This window comes from Symphalangus syndactylus, chromosome 12, assembly GCF_028878055.3.
Source record: "Symphalangus syndactylus isolate Jambi chromosome 12, NHGRI_mSymSyn1-v2.1_pri, whole genome shotgun sequence".
NCBI lineage: Eukaryota > Metazoa > Chordata > Mammalia > Primates > Hylobatidae > Symphalangus > Symphalangus syndactylus.
Genome location: NC_072441.2, coordinates 85541449 through 85557801, shown reverse-complemented (window position 1 = coordinate 85557801; position 16353 = coordinate 85541449).

Genomic DNA, 16353 nt, shown 5'->3' with positions numbered 1-16353 from the left:
GTAACCCAGCCAGGACTCACCCAGTGTTTCTGACTCCAAAGTTCATGTCTTTTCTCAAATACCTCTCTGCTTCTCAGTGGTGATACAGACAGCTGGAAGGAGTGGTCGGGGATTGAGCTGCTTTAAAGAGGCCCTTGATTTCTCTAAGGAACTTTGTGGAATCATTGCCGGTTTGAGCTCCCCTGGAACAACCTCAAGGCCCAGAGACGGAGACTCATACATATGTTCAGGCAGTCATTCATTACATGAAACAAACATTTGCTGAAGGGCTGCTGGATGCCAGGCTGTGGCTGGGAGACATGGGAGGTCCCTGCTCCCTGGGGCCAAGCAAGCCAATATAATGAACTGAAATACAAGGCAGACTGTGGCCAGGTGACGATAGTCATTCATTCATTCATCCAACGTTTCCGAGTGCCTGCTGGATGCCAGGCCCAGTTCTGTACTCATAAAGTCAAATCAACACACTCCTGACCAGCCAGGAGCTTCCAGTCCAGCAGTGACAGAGGACAGGAGTAAATTGGGAGCTGTGATTCTACTCCAGCAGTGAAAGAGGACAGGAGTAAATCAGGGGCTGTGATTCTACTCCAGCAGTGACAGAGGACAGGAGTAAATCGGGGGCTGTGATTCTACTCCAGCAGTGACAGAGGACAGGAGTAAATCGGGGGCTGTGATTCTACTCCAGCAGTGACAGAGGACAGGAGTAAATCGGGGGCTGTGATTCTACTCCAGCAGTGACAGAGGACAGGAGTAAATCGGGGGCTGTGATCCTACTTTGTGCTCTTTCCACATGCCAAAGCCTTGCTTTTCATCTCCGAGCAAGCTGTCACTTTTCTGGTCGCCAAAGAATTTTTGGTACTCACCTCGGCCCGCAGGAACTCAGGTGTTCCCACAATACTGGGGAAGTTGTCCTTCTCCCCCAGTCCCCTTCTGGAAAAGCCACAGCCCCAAGATCCCCTTCTAAACACCAGCAGTCCCCAGATGGGCAAGTGCCCTTCACTGTGGGGACTGTCGCCTTTGCATCAGCAGGAACCAGGGGCCTCCTCCCAGCTTCCCGCCCCCACAGCCCAGCTCAGCCCATGCCTAGCATGTCATCAATGCTTCATGAATGGCGTGATAGGTTGTATTACCAATAACAGGGTGAAATAAGAGGGGCAGCTGTCTCTCCAGTCAGGTCTGGCTGATGGGGGAAGACTTGGTCCCTGCAAACCTAGTTCTTTTCCTGGTGTAGGGAGTGAGACCACCTCCCAACACCTGCCCCCAGGACACAGATGTGGGCAGCTGGCTCTCCAGCTGGCTTGAGCTGCAGCCCCAGTGTGTGTGTTGGGGGATGGAGCAGGAGTGGAGGGCATCAATTCAGTGGGGCTGTTGAGAGAGTGGGATCAGTTTGGGAAGGAAGAAGAGGGACATGAGTGAGGGGAGTTGAGGTGGGAGTTGAGTAGGGGTGGCAGTCTGAACACAGGTTGGGGGCTGGGAGGAGCAGGGGGGGACCTTGGGGAATAGGAGTGCAGAGGCTGAGGTGGAAGGCAGACCTAGAGATGAATTCCTAAAGGAGGGGGCTGGAGCAAGTGGAGGAGGGACAGCAGCTGGGGTGGGCAGGGGAGCAGGGCTGAGAGCAGGGAGCACCCACCCCCAGCCTCCTGCCCATGGTATTGATCTGCTAGATTACTCAATTTCACCCATATTGATCAGGTAATTGCTTTATCTCGGTTCTCATTTGAGCTCTGCATTCTCCTGGCTTCCCCTTCTCTCTCTCTTGTTATTTCCTATCAACCTGACACAGGGCTCCTTAACTCAGAATATATATAAAGTTTGGTTAGCCTGCCCTGGGTTGGTGTTTGGGGAAGGGGAAGAGGGTGGGAGGGAGGGAGAGACCTGCCTCCCCTCAGAGCCCCTGAGTTATCCTCTTCCAAGAAATCCTTCCTGGCTCCAGATAGTGGAAATGTCTGCCCATTCCAGCTTCTCAGAAGTCCGGAAAAGAACAGGGGAAATAGAATCCCGGGGTGACCCCAAACCGAGAGGCCTAGAGCTTCTTCTCACCATGCACAGATCCTGCGCCCCAGCTCCCGTGCCTGGCTGTTAGCCAGCCCTCATGAAGCATGAAGAGCGTCCATCCCTCTTGCTGCTCTTTCGGGGCCCCTGGAAGTAAGCACCACGCCTGTTGGGTTCTGCCTGTCTGCAGCCCTGCGCATGTGTCCTTCCCACCCAGCTCCCTCACTCTCCCATCCCTTACCACTCTCCAAGAGCCCCCAACCCCTAGTGCTCAGGCCACACACCTGGCCTCCACCTGGAGGAAGGAGGACTAGGGAAGGGGACTCGGCCCTTCCTCCAGGCCCCCCCAATCCAAAGAAGGAGATGCAGTTCCTCCAGGAAGCTCATCATCTGAGAAGCGATAACTCCTGGCTCCCTGAAACCCCCAGTCTGAGAGAAGAGACAAGACCCCATGTGAGGAGCAGCCAAGAGCACTACACAGAAGATAAAAGGGGAGGGCTCCAAGGGAGAGTCAACAGTGTGGGATCCTGGACAAGATTCAGTTCTCTCACCGTCTTCCAGAACGCAGCCCTGGACCAGCTCACAGACCAGCAGCACAGAGAGGCAGGGAGTGCGTACTGAAATTGTCATTCTCAAAGGATACCACACCGAGACCAGGGCAGCCAGTGCCCCAGCCCAGGTGAAGATCCTCAAGGCCAAGGGGACGGGCCCACCTGGAGCCATGTTCCTCCTTCTAGCACACACTCTGGGTCTCTGGCACCCTGCAATTCCCTGTCCAAATGACGGGAGCCCCATTCAGGAGTGCATGAGCCTCTGCCCTGGGCGCATCCTCCTGAGTGGAGGCAGTGTTGTTTCCGCTCCTGCACAGACGCCTGCAAATGTCAGGAGCAGGCCAGGCCGCACAGATTGTTAGTACTGGAGCTCTGTCTTCAAAACTTCTACTGAGAACTCAGTTTATAAAACAGATTTTTAAAACCTTGTGTGACCTCCAAAGTTTAAATATTCGTGGCTATGACAACCCCTCAAACTCCTCAAAGGCTCCAAAGGGCAGTGGCAGGGCAATTTGAAAGGCGCTGCCTTGAGACAAAACAGCAAGGGACAGCAGAGGCTGGAGGCCCCTCCGCTGGAGCGGGCTTGTGTCTGACTTTCCAGAGGCTTCTGCAGGAATGAGAGTTGCAGGTGCTCACCTGTGAGGCCCAGTGCAGGAGACCCCAGGGAAGACAGGAGCAGGAAGGATTAGAGGGATGTGGCTGAGAGAAGGCACAGCCAGAGAACTAAAAGGGCCTCTTTGTCATTCACTCCCGGAGAAGAGGATGGCTAGAGCACTCAGGAGCAGGGGGCAAAGCTATGAGTTTAGTCAAGACACATTTCTTGAGGGGCCATTATGTGCCAGGCACTGAGACGGGATTGGGAATTCCATGGTAAACATGACGGAGAAGGCTCCAACCTTCCTGTTGGAGTTCAGAAACTCTGGGAGACCATAAATAAGTTCTCCCTCCCCAAAGCCTCCTGACCTCCATGCCCATCACCCAGGGCCATCCAGGGCCCAGTCTGTTGTCTTTGAGGAAGGTGGCCCACCAAGCAGAGAGAGGGAAGGACACAAAGCCAGACACCCTCACGCTGTGCACTGAGGGAGTCCCATCTCTGAGCCGTGCTCTCATCCCCATCCAGTGAGGAGACAGAGAGAGCAGTGTGGGGTGTGCAAGAGGGTGGGAGCCCCACAGGTGCTCTGTCTGGGTGCACCCCACCAGCCATGGGCAGGCAGGCATGAGCCGTGAGCAGCCACATGCAGGCAAGCACCCTGTCTGCTGCTGTGCCCTGCAGAGCCCAGCACGACTTCCCTCTAGAGTTTTGCAGGGCGAGGGAGAACCCATCTCTTTTCCTTCCTGTGTTAGTTTCCAGAGTTCCCCTCTGTGCCCTGGGGAAGTTCCCCCTTTGATCTAACTGTCATTCATCCTGCTGCTCTCACAGCCTTTTTTTTTCCTAGTTCCTCTTCCATTCAAATATCTCAACCTTTCCATCTACTCCTTCGACTCTCCTCACCCTACTAGTCTTCCATCCTTCCTTCCCTGACACCCGCACTGCCATTCACTTGGCCTTCTCACGTCCATGCCTGGAAGGAGGGGGAACAATTGCCCTGTTTTTCTGGGACTGTTCCAGTTTTAGCACTGAAAGTACTGCATCTGGGGAACCTGCCAATCCCAGGCAAAGCAGGACGGTGGAGCACCCCACCTGGAAGGTAGGACATTATCTGAGGTCCAGCTCAAGGGGCCAGGTTGGGGCAGGGTTTCGGTGCCAGTACTGAGAGGCCAGCAGCATTTTCCCACAAGTACAAGGGACAAAGACAGTCACAACCCCCACCACACACACAGAGAGAGACACCCCTACACAGTCTCTGAAACAAAGCACAGCCCACACACCCAGAGTAGACACCCCCAGAAACATGGGCTCACACACTCAGATTCACACACAGCAAGCCCAGGTTCACACACCCACCTTCTCAGCGATAGGTGTGCATGGACACAGGCACACACAGCCCACCAACACACAATGGAAACACAAAAACTGACACAAACACCTATGCACAAAAATACATGGTTGCAGAGACAGCCAGCCACAGAACACACAAATCCTGAGACACACAGACGCACACCTGCTAACAGATACAGACAGACACGCATTCAGACTCCCACACAGAGGCACACATGGAGAGACGTCTTTCTATAGACCCAGGAGTACAAAGAAGCCTTCACCTGCACCCACAGGGTGAGCTGATTAACAAATTCCAGAGCTTTTCCCTGTTCTGCCTTGGAAATAGCCCCAGGGTTTGGGAGGTGGCCCCTAGCTCCTCCTTACCCCTAGAAAGAAGGAAGGACTGGGCGTGGGACTCACGGGACCAGGTAGCAAGAACCCCCACCCTGCCAGGTGCCAGGGCTGGGGACGGTTCTGAGCGCAGCCTCTCTGGAGTTCGGGTCAGGGGTGGGAAGCTCTCACTCCCTCTCGTGGGGTCAGGCTGGCGGGGGTGGAGAAGTGTGAGTGAAATGGGTTTATTACTGGGAGTCTGTTGCCTCGATTGGTATCGATCCCCACATGTCACCTTCCATTGCCGCTAATGGGACATGAAGAGTCTCCACCGACACCGCAGCCACAGGCTCCGCACACTCACACACTGCCTCCTCCCCTGCCCTCCCCCAGCCCCTTCGTCCCTCCGGATGCAGCATTCCAGGGCTGCCTCAGCCAGGCCTCCTGCCGCCCTCTCTGGTCCCTCTCCTCTTCCCTCGGCCTCATCACTTCCTTCTAATCTTCCCCCTCTCCTTCTTCTTTGTCTCCTTAAATCAGATTTCTTCCTCCTTCCCAGTGCTTACCTGGCGCCTCCTTTCCTGTCCTCTTTCTGGCCACCTGGGGCCTTGTCCCTCCCTGCAGGAGTGCCGCTGTTCCCTCCCCTCCCTCTGAGTTCAGTCTCAGTCACCACTTTGGCCCCTGCCTTTGGCCTCTGCCCCTCTAATGGGGGTGCATTGGGCCCATCAGGATGGCAGAGAATGAGCCCTCTTTCTCCAACAGCCAGCAAGGAGTGCTTATGAGTGGGTATTCTTCTTCCGACATGATTGGACTGGCCAGACAGACCTTCCTGGAATCAGCCAGGCCCCCTGCCATGACCCCGGGCCAGATCCCTGGCTGAAGGGCAAGGAGCCAGTGGAGGAGAAGAGATGAGCCTGTTTTCCTGGCTTCTTCCTATTCCTCAGGAGGGCAATGGCACCATCTTGTCATCTCCACCACTCCGCCCTGTGCAGCTCCTTGAGAAACACTCCCCAAGGTCTGATCCCATCCCTGTGTCCTCTGGTGCTGCCCATTTTAATGTTATATGGTTACAAAGGCACAGTGAGGCCTGAGAGAACCCATTCGGGGTGGTGAGGTCTTGATACAAAGTCAATAGACTCTGAATTTAGTCACTTGTGCTGGTTGTTACTCAAGTATGAAAAAAAGCGTCACTAACTAGAACAGGAAAAGTCTACTTGAAGCTCATATAGCATATCCTTTGGCTTCCTCCTATGAGAGGACCCTTCCTGCCTGAGTTCATACCATTAATCTCTAGGGGCTGGCAGGAGAGCTGAGGAGAGGAGGCTGTTCCCATTCCCTCACTGGCCTCCCTCGGCCCAAGTGGATGCTGACAGACACCCAGAGCCAGCTCTAAGCACCAAAGCAAGAAGGGCTGCCTCCTGCCAGGTTCCTGTCCCCAGACAGAGATAGCTCCACCCCCACCCATTTGGCCCAACCCCACTATTGTTCACCGTGTCAGGGAGTTTAGGGAGCTGGACAGTTAATGGAAATGAAGCTGGGGGCTCATGCCTGTAATTCCAGCACTTTGGGAGGCCAAGGCGGGTGGATCACTTCAGCTCAGGAGTTTGAGACCAGCCTGGGCAACATGGTGAAACCCATCTCTACCAAAAATACAAAAATTAGCTGGGCATGGTGGTGCATGCCTGTACTCCCAGCTACTTGGGATGCTGAGATAGGAGGATCACTTAAGCCCAGGAGGCGAACGTAGCAGTGAGCTGAGATTGCACCACAGCACTCCAGCCTGGGTAACACAGTGAGACCCCACCTCAAAAAAATAAAATAAAATGTGTTGAGGCTGCCTATTGTGAGCCCAGGCAACTGGTCTGGCTAGAGTTGGGGTGCTGATTGAGGCATGGGGTACCTTTTGGTTTATTCACTTCCCAATCATGACAGAGCAACCCCCATATCCAGGCACTGTGTTACACACTAGGATGCATGCAGAAAGCTTCATAATCTAGAACGGTCTTGGTTGGGTCAGGAGATCCTCCACCCACTGCCATTTGCCATTTCCTCCACCCACTGCTAGGGAGCTAAGCCATCTGCTTATATTTAGAGGATGAAGCAGAGGAGGCTCAGCTTGCCATTCTAGCAGCCAAGGTCTGAGCCAAGCGCCTAGCGTCCACGCCCAGCTTAGTCTACAAGGGCCAACCACTAAAGTGTGAGTTGGACAGAAAGTAGGGAGCAGGCAGGGAGAACTGTCTTCATCCAGCTTCCTAGAAGATGAGAGGAAGCAGGTAGGGACCGTGGAAGGAGCAGCAGAAGACAAGAGTGAAAACCCCACTCAGAAGCAACTCCTGAGGCCGCGGGTGGTGGCGCACACCTGTAATCTTAACTACTTGGAGGGCTGAAGGCAGGGGGATCACTTGAGGTCAGAAGTTTGAGACCCCATCTCTACAAAAAAAAGGACTTGAAGATAGCCTCATGGGAGACTTTGCTGGGAGCTGGGATGGTCGCAGGAAGTGGGACCCCCACAATAGCCTGGAGCCTCCTTGTCTGGAGGCCTCTCGGTTATTACCCCCTAGGAAAGCCTACAGAGGCAAGAGGAGGTCCGAATCATCCCGGGAGTCTAGTGCCTAGGTCTAGGCTCCTGTTCCCCCACTTCAGTTCTGCTTTGACCGCCTCATTGGCAAGGCCTTCCTGAAGAGGAGGGGCAGAGCCGTTCTTCCTAATGGAGTCCTCCTTGGCCTTGGCATCTTCTGCAGCTAACTCAAATGATCCTGAAACTCTTCAGTGAAGGAGAGAGGATGGCGTGGAGGTGAGCAAGGGGCAGGATAAGCTTTCCAGATGAGGAAGTACCAGTGACACCTAAGAGAGATGCCCAGGTTACTGCATCTTGGCTCTAACTTCAGTCTTTCTTGCCATAGATCTCTGTCCTTTGTGGAGCTCGAGTCTGTCTCATCCTTGCTAATATCGCCCCCACCCACCCATCCAGCTCCCTGGAACAGTGTTCTGTGTCATTCCTCCCTGTAGCCCCTTTCCTCTTTGCCCTAGTGGGCCCGGAACCCAGTCCTCCCTGCCTCCCCCTGACCAGGACCCTCTCTCCGTGGCCCCCAGCTCCTGTCTCCTCCATCAATCAGCCTCGCTCTCACCTTTCCATCATGTTAGCTTCGGTTGATTTAACCAGAAAACAACCCCCAGAATTTAATTCCATGGCCCTCCATTCCCATCTCGATCAGCTCATGGTTGGGAGGGGCTGTGTAATGAGGAGGGTGGAGGGTAGGGGGAAACTTGGTATCTCAGAGTCAGGGGAAAAAAAAAAAAGAAAATCATATTGATTCTCCCAATGACATCCATCAATCTTCTCCCCAATGGTGAGTGGGGAGATTGGACACAGGGCCGACAGGCTCCAGGGTCACTTGATCCCCAGGACTTTAACGACAGAGGCCCTGGTCTTCAGTATCCTCCCTCCTCCAGTTTCCCTGGAAAAGCCTCTCCTGAGGTCAGTTACCCATGTCCTCTGTCCCCTCCCAGGACATTCTGGATTCCTACCCCTTCTCTTGTTTCTAGTATTTCCTTAGCAGGCTATCTGATGCCCCTGTCGTCACTTTCTCCTGCCTGGTTTATCCCTTAGTTGGAAGTTCTTTCTGCTGTCTAACTTCAAGTCATATTAATTTTTTAAAAAAAGGAAAAATCATTTTCTACAACGCTAAGAGGAAAGAGACATAATTACTGCTTTAAAATCCTTAGGGAAAAGAGATTAGGTAAATGATTAGTATCATTTTCCTGGAGACTACGAAAAAAAGTTACAAATTGCAAAGATCCAGCACTACCATGGTGAGCAAAGCATGGCCTGGGGCTCAGAGGAGAAAACGAGGAGTGAGATGATGTTAAGAATCAGAGGTTGGGAAAGGGGTTTCTTCTGCAGGTCTGGACTCCATCTCCACAGAAAGCTGCATAAAAGAAGAGCTGACAAAGTAGAAAGGGTGGACAGCAGAAGGCCTTCCCAATAGGTCAGCGTCCCTTTTCCTGGCATTAAAGAAGGGGTAGCCCTCTCCCTAGTCTCCCTGTGGGTCAAATGTTTTAGGTCTGATCTTCCCCAGAGGCAGGCTCTGGATGCAAAGGACCCAGCGAGAGATACTCCCTCCCACCTCACCCCCAAAGGGGTGGGGGTGCAAGAGAGGGGGCTCAAGGCCGTGGTGTTGCTGGCCCCCAAAGGGTTAATGCTATTGTCTGAAAACCACATCGGCTCCCCTGGGAGCTTGGAGATCCCGCTCTCATTTTAAGTAACCCTAACGCGTGTGATAAGCGAGGGGTCGTTGCTGGGCGAGGAGAGCGCCAGAGGGAGCCAGTCGGAGGAGCACGGGGACCTGGCTGCTGCTCCGAGGTAAGGGACTCCGATGGCAGGTCTGCAGCTGGCGCCAGCCGGCAGGGACGAGCCCTTCTCTGTCCCCCACCACCTCAATGGTGGAGCCGATCATGGGGCAATTAGGAAGGGGAGACATAAGGAGAGCTAGGCGCCGGGTGGAGAGGGGAACCCAAGGGTCACACTGAAGCTGCGTGGAAGGTGGCAGGGCTCTTCCATCCAGGTATGGGACAGCCGCAGAGCCAGGTGTTGGGCACTTAGGCCAGAGAGAACCCTGGCACCTGCAGAAGGACATCATAATGACAGCAGGTCCAGCCTGCCAATAGGCTCTCCTCCCCCGAGATGGGGCACAGCTGGGATCAGCTATTGGCAGATACAGCTCTTGGGATGAATGGATCAAGTTGGATCCTGGGGCTGACCGAATGCTGGTCTCAGCTATCTCCCTGCCCCAGGGTTCTGTGCCTCAGGGAGCTCTCTGCTGTCATCCCTGTGGCTGAGGTTGAAGACCAGTGGGTGAGGATTGACAATCAGCTGGTGGCTACTACTGGACAGAGGGAGGCAGGTGAGGGTGTGGACCTCACAGCATGGGGACGGGAAGGAGCAGGGGTGGGCAGAGGGCCACCAGGATTGTGCTCCCACCTGATCCGGGCTGGAGTGTTCTGAATTGAAACCTCTGATGGGATGAGAGGATTCTGCCCCACTCACCTACCTCCCTCCCTTCCTCAGACTCTTGGGATCCTTCTCAAGGAACTAGAAGAGCCTAAAGTCTGAGAACGTGGGTCTCCTGCTTATCACGAGAGCCCCTGTGATGGTGAGGGCAGATCCAGGCTTGTGAGGCTGGAGAGACACGGAGATGATGCTCCCATGGCAGAGAGAAGTCCTGCTCGTCTCCCCAACTCCTTCCCATTGGAGACAAGAGAAGAGCTGGGGAGAGTGGCACCGCTGTCTCTCCACCTCTGAGCCCCATTCTGGTCCTGCCCAAGGGCAGTGGGGCTCCAGTGGGCGCAGGGACCAGGGTGCATGGATGCAGCCTTCAATGAGGCTTGGGGCTTAGTGGAAGTTGAAGGTTCTTCTTAAGACTGGGGTTGGAGTTGAGGCTGGAAGTGGACATGAGGGTTGAGGGTTGGGGATTGAGTCAGAAGGTGTCAGAGGCCCCCAGCTGGGGAGAATGTCCTCAGATGCCTGCTTCTCACTCTGCTGTCCTGGTCCCAGTTACTCAGCCCCATGCCGGCCCTGCCAGCTCATCCAGCTCAGCTGTTTGCTCGGAGCTTTCACTTCCTCTCCCTCTGGACTGCTCCTCTGCCACGTCATCGCCTGCTGGAGGGGATTTCTTGTCTCTGTGTTGGGGGTACAAAGGGAAGGATCGGGGGTGTCCAGGCAGGGGGCTCCCCCAGGCACAGCTGATGGGAATGAGGTTGCCACTAGGGGAAGGTCAAGGGGCGCAGGGGGGATCTGAGGAGGAAGTAAGGGAGTGGGGAGGTGGTGCTGTAAGGGCAGGGCAGGGAAGCTGGGAGGCCTGTGGTCAGTTTCCTTCTCCAAAGCATGGATGAGAGATGGGGGGCAGGAGAGCAAAGACAGACAAGGAAACAGAAAGTAACAAGAGGAGACAGTGACAGAGACAGCAAAACAGAGAGCACCAGGCTGGGAAAGAAGTGGTGAGACAGGCAACACTCCAGAGGAGGGAAATGGGCATTCCAAGGGGCAGGATAGGTAGGGCGACAAAGAGAGAGGCCATAGGATCGGCAGACACAGGAAGTAAGGGCAGAAATGAAGAGACCAAGAGAAACTGGCAGAGGAGAGGACAAGGGAGAAGAGAGAAAAGAGTGGGAAAATATATGGCAAAATCAATAATGGTGGGGAAAAAAGGCCAAGAGAAGGTTGCTGGGTGGGAAGTGGAAAGAAGGAAAAAGAATTAAAGTGGGAGGGAAGAGGAGAGAACAATGAAGGAGCAAATGAGGTGAAGAAAGATAAACGGGTCAAACAGAGAGACGCGGAGACCGGCAGGTGCCTGACAGGCAGAGGGATGGGTGCGGAGCTGCAAGCTGGTCTCCAGACACCCTCGTCCCTTCCCCCAGCCCTTGGGTCCCAGAAGGTGTGTGAGGGGATGACCTTCCCCCTGACCTTCAGCTGCCCATCGTGACAGGCCTAGGGGGCAGGGCATTGGAGTGTCTGGGTTTGGATTTCTGCTCCATGGAGTTACACAAACCTTTTAAATCCCACGGCCCCCAGGGACCGAAAAGACAAGAGTTGGAGGCGTCTGCAAGGGGCAGGGGGACTAAGAGGAGGGGCTGGGCAGAGATCTGAGGCTGTATGAGGGGACTGGGCAGTGACAGCAGTCGAGAGGGAGCCTGGAGGGGGGATTGAGGACTGAGGAAAGAGAAGGAGAAGCAGGATTGCTGCTGGACCCCACTCAGGGAGCCTCTCCCAGCTGCGGAGATAGAAGGAAGAGCTGAGGCTGCAGGAGGGAGACAGGGTTCGTCTGGCTGATTCCCAGCACCCAGCATCAAAAAGGGGTCCTCTCTATTGCCTGGGCAGGGAGAGACAAGATGCCCTTGGGGTCACTGCCAGCATATCCCTTGGTCAGGGGAGAAGGAAAGAGAGGTTAAGGGGACATGAAGGAAGGGCATCTAGCCCTCTCCTTCCCCCAAATTCCCCAAGGAAAAAGGCGACTAGCTTTGACGCTCCCAGGCCCCCAGCCCCTCTTGCTCTCCTACCTAAGCAGCTTTAACTAATAGCATTAAAGCAGGTCTCAGAACTAACCACTCTCCACTTGGGGCTGAGATCAAGAGGAGAGACCAGAAGCTTCTAATCAGATTGGGGATTTGGTGTAGGGGTGGAGGATGCGGTTTGTTCAGGGCTAACAAGCACAAAATACCCCCTGGAGGTCACCAACGCAGTGTCTCCAAGGGGTTTCTCCCTGCACTGTCACCCATCTAAGCTGGTTTCTCCACTCTGATCTTTCCATCCCCTAGGCCATATTCTGGACCTCACCTGTGTCCACAGCTTCTGATTTCTGCATCACTCTTTCTCTGTCTGATACTCTCTGATTCACTCTATTTCTCGCAGACTCACATGGCCCATCTCTTTCCGCTGCCTTTGTATTTACACACAGTCCCATTTTCCCATTGAATCAATCAAGCAGTCACTGAAAACACTTGGTTTGTCCAATCAATCTGATTGTGCAGTCAATCCACTTCAGCACCTTAAAAGGCCCCAACAACAAAGGGACTTTTGATGCAACTTTCCGATTTGTATACATGCAGCATTGGTCTTGAACACTCCGACTTCTTTTCTTTTTTTTTAAAGATTGTGTAGGTTCTTGTCTTTCTCATCCTTTCTATATTGCTCTCTGCCCATCTGGCTGGCTGTTCTCTGGCTTTCTGGGGACTCTGTGGATAATTTTTCTAGCAAAGAGCCCACATGGAGGGTTTAGACTAGAAGTGCTTCCTTCAGTGCCCAGGGCCTCCCATCAGCCTCACCTCTCTGCTCTGAAGTTTCATCCTCAACTTTTCTGCCCTGATTGACTGATTACAGCTTGGAGCCTGAAGTCAGACAGACCTGTTCCCATCCAGCTCCACCACTTGGCCAGGATCTTATGCAAGTCTCTTAATCTTCTTGAGCCTCAGTTTCCTTAGCATACAAAACAGGTAATGCCCATCTCAAAGGGTTATTGTGAAGAGTCAATGAAGTAACATAGGAAAACATGTTAAACCCAAGACTGGGAGCATGATAGGGGCTCAATTCACATTAACTGAAATCTTCAAAAGGCGACCTGTGATTTGGACATTTCCCCTGGCTCCAAGCCCTAGCTTAAGGCTTACTCTCTATTGTTATCTTCAGCATCTGTATTGCTTTTATTAAGTAATGACCTAAAACCTACATGTGTTGTAATGAACATTTACATTGGCCAAGGGGGTTAATCATATTATTAGTAATCAGAATGATGGTGGTGATGACAATACTAATTGCTTGCTGCTACAACCCTTCAAGAAACACATAGTGCTTAAGAGAAGCCACTTTGATCATTCGAGTTTGGGTTATGATCCTTTTTGATTTATGGTTTTCAATACTCATGGGGGCTCTTGCGGAATCAGGGGCTGTGCAGAACCCATGGTTAGAGCTTCCCCAAGCTTTGTGTGTCTAGCCCACAGCACAAGAGGGGAGGAGTGGGAGAGTGGAAGATAGGGGCGGGGTGGGGACAGAATGGGACTACCTCCCCCAGCCTTGAGAGCATCACCACCAGAGCGCGAATTAAAGTGAAGCACATGGAGTTAAGGTTAAGTGCCAAGAACAGCTCTTGGACATGAAGGCAGAACTGAGACCTGGTGTTTTCTGAGTGTTCCCCAGTCAGCTCAGAGGCTCATGTAGAAAAGGAAGGATGAGGCTGGGCGCGGTGGCTCACGCTTGTAATCCCAGCACTTTGGGAGGCCGAGGCGGGCGGATCACGAGGTCAGGAGATCGAGACCAAGGTGAAACCCCGTCTCTACTAAAAATACAAAAAATTAGCCGGGCGTGGTGATGGGCGCCTGTAGTCCCAGCTACTCGGAGAGGCTGAGGCAGGAGAATGGCGTGAACCCGGGAGGCGGAGCTTGCAGTGAGCCGAGATCGCGCCACTGCACTCCAGCCTGGGTGACAGAGCGGGACTCCGTCTCAAAAAAAAAAAAAAAAAAAAAAAAAAAAAGAAAAGGAAGGATGGAGGGAAGGCATTTGGCAGGACTTGTCAGCAGCAAGGATTTCCACACCCAGAACTGGCAAGCTCCTCGGAGACTTAAGGATCCACCAGGGACTCTCACAGACATGGGACAGGCTGGGGAAGAGGCTGCTGGCATCAGGAAGCTTGGAGACTTGACCTTGCCTACTCATGCCACTTTGGTTTTGTATTTTGAGTTTTTTTTCTTTTGGGGGGGTACGGCAGGGGGTGTTGGGAGCCTACCTAGATGGCCGAACGTTATAAATCTTGACTCAAGGTCTTGCTTTCCCCTCTTTGATTTAAGAGCTGTGTGGCCTTAGGGAAGTTATGCAACCCCTCTGCTACCTCCTGTGAGGTTTCAGTATATGTCTATTTCAATCCCTTAATGTAGTGCAGAGCACACTGAGTGTCTGGTCAGTGGTGGGGTTTATCATTCTCTTCTTGCCAGATCCTAAATCTACCCTAAGGTTTCACACCCTTCAGACCAGAAAACACCATCAGACTCAGCAGGTGCCAGGGCGAGCCATAGGAAATTCTATCAGCTTCCTCCAGAGAACAGTCGTGCCTTGGAATCTCTCAAAACTCACCTCTGCACACTGCCCCATTTCCCAGCCCACTTTCCTAAGGTGAAGCAGAAGAGATCCTAATCAGATTGAGGTTCGACCGAGAAGGAATTTCCAAGTAGACAGGGAAGGAAAGCAAGTTGGAAGAGGAGTGGGGTCATCTGCTTCAGGCAAGGAAAGGAGAGAAGACTCCAGAATGTCAGCTGCCAGTTTAGAGACAGAGGGATGAGTAGGATAACTTATTCATGCAGATTCCAGGTGAGCTTGGATCTAGTCACTGCCCTATTCACCTTAATTTCCAGAGACACTCTCAGCTCAGGCCAGAATGTGTGCCTCCAATCTCCCACCCCTAACTGCCTGTCTGTCAGTTTACATCGCTGGCACTGAGCATTCCCTGGGAAAGGGAGAGCGAGAGACCAGATGATTTGGTGCCAGGAGTGGGAGGTGCCAGGATTCTTACAACCCGAAGTGTCTAGGGTTCCCTGAATTTCTGACATCCGCAGCCTCTTTTTGCTGCATCCCATGGGTTCTGTGGGTTCTCACTGCTCAAAGTATGGTCTGCAGACCGGCAGCAGCAGCATCACCTAGGAGCTTGTTAGAAGCGCAGAGTCTTGGTTGGGTGTGGTGGCTCATGCCTGTAATCCCAGCACTTTGGGAGGCCAAGGCAGGCGGATCACTTAAGGTCAGGAGTTTGAGACCAGCCTGGCCAACATGATGAAACCCCATCTCTACTAAAAATACAAAAATTAGCCAGGCGTGGTGACGGGTGACTGTAGTCCTAGCTACTTGGGAAGCTGAGGTTGGAGAATTGCTTGTACCTGGAGGTGCAGTGAGCTGAGATCATGCCACTGCACTCCAGCCTGCGTGACAGAGTGAGACTCTGTCTCCAAAAAAAATAGAAGTACAGAGTCTTAGGTCCCCCAAATCCCAGACTGTATTTTAAAGAGAACTTCAGATCATTCCTATTCACATTAGAGTCTGAAAAGCACCAATATATATATATTTTTTTTAAGTCTTAAGGCAACTCAGTATATGAGAAAGTGCTATGGATTAGGAGTCAGGGGGCAGGGCAGCTAACTCACCATCTGTCTTTGGTCAAGTCACTTTCCCTGTCTGAGCCTCCTCTGGAAAGTGAGGAAGCAACTCCAGACAAATCCTCACATGCCCTCCAGACCTCACAGCCTAATAAGTTCTCGCTGAGAGTACTGCACACTAACTCCATCAGAGATGGAGAGCCAGGCCCGGGTCACGTAACCCTGTTCACAGGCAGTCCTAAGCACCCAGGAACCTCCCAATGCCCTGGCCCACCAGCAGTAGGTCCCATGTGCTTCATCCCCACGGCAGCCTCTCCCATCCCTCCTCAGTCCCTTTGCATATTGTTTCATCTTCCATTAGTTATAGTGGAAACCAGCCTTTTGCACCATCCAGAAGGCTTTCTGTTCCATCCAGAAGGCTTTAGAGCTTAGACATTTTTTTCTCTTTTCCTATATCAGGCAAGTCTATCTCACTAGGGCTCATTCCATAAACTCCCCACCCTTCTCAGTGGAGAACCACAAGATTCCCAGTTCCTGTCCATGGTTCACCAATTCAACAAGTATCTATAAAGCACCTTTGAGTACGAGGTCCTGTGCTATGATGGGATCTGGGGAGCCAGCAGAGGAGAACAAGACAGCTAGGGTTCCTGATCTCGGAGTTGACACTCTGAGTGGGATACAGATGTTCAACAAAGAAGACACTATCTATAAGTCCATCACCATTCATTCATTCGATCAGCAATCATTTATTGAACACCTATTTTGTGCCAGGCCCTTGGGACTGGCAAAAAAAAGCCCATAAAAATTCCTGCTCGGCCGGGCGTGGTGGCTCACACCTGTAATCCTAGCACTTTGGGAGGTGGAGGCAGGCGGATCACCTGAGGTCAGGAGTTCCAGACCAACCTAGCCAACAGGGTGAAACCCTGTTTCTACTAA